Below are 837 nucleotides of genomic sequence, written 5' to 3' on the forward strand. Positions count from 1 at the left end.
TATATATCTAAATCTATATATATATATGTGTGTGTGTGTGTGTGTGTGTGTATAACAGATAAATACATATAAAACAATTTATAACATTCACTTAATTGTTGCTTGTTTCTTAATTGCATCGTAATTTGAATTTGTCTTGATGCGGATCTTTAAAATACTAATTTTTGCTATTTTATCTCTTTTCAATTGCAGATGATGACTTGAACGTACGATCGTCTGGTTGAATTCCTTGTCATCATGCACAATGTAATCCCTTGTGTGAGGGGCATCGATAAACCACGTATTGGGAAATATCCTTAAAAATATAACCCAACCAAACATCAAAATATAGCAGAAAGCACAAGAATTAGATGAAGTAGAAGTAAAAAAAAAAAAAAATCCAAGCAACAACAAAAAAATACAACCTACGTTATATTTCGATTTGTCAAGTTACAAAAAATAACAGCACCAAAAACACCAACAACAACAACAGTAAATAAAACAAATATAATGAATAAAATATGTAACAAAGCAACGCCAAAAATATTTCGGAGTCCTTAGGAACATTCGATAGCATGTAATTTTGCACGATTATCATCATCATCATAATCATCATCATCTTTAATATTATCAATATTATTATTATTATTATTATTATTATTATTATTATTATTATTATTATTATTATTATTAGTAGTAGTATTATTATTATTATTATTATTATTATTATTATTACTCATCCATTATTATTACTCGTCCATTATCATTATTATCTGCATCATCTATAAAGCCATGAAGTAAAAATCGTTACGTTACGAAATTGGACGGTCATCAGCTCCAGTAACTATCGTCACACCT

At 27.1% G+C, this 837-nt stretch overlaps 1 long non-coding RNA gene across 1 annotated transcript in view; it reads left to right on the forward strand.

Moving 5' to 3' along the window:
* The window catches only part of LOC106884278 (uncharacterized), a 17,335-nt gene extending 16,931 nt beyond the window's left edge, over positions 1-404 (forward strand). Inside the window, exon 2 of the long non-coding RNA XR_008265493.1 lies at positions 193-404. This is a non-coding gene — a long non-coding RNA (uncharacterized LOC106884278). The remainder of the gene's footprint in view (positions 1-192) is intronic.
* Positions 405-837: the final 433 nt, after the last annotated feature.

This window comes from Octopus bimaculoides, chromosome 14 (genome assembly GCF_001194135.2).
Source record: "Octopus bimaculoides isolate UCB-OBI-ISO-001 chromosome 14, ASM119413v2, whole genome shotgun sequence".
Taxonomy (NCBI): domain Eukaryota; kingdom Metazoa; phylum Mollusca; class Cephalopoda; order Octopoda; family Octopodidae; genus Octopus; species Octopus bimaculoides.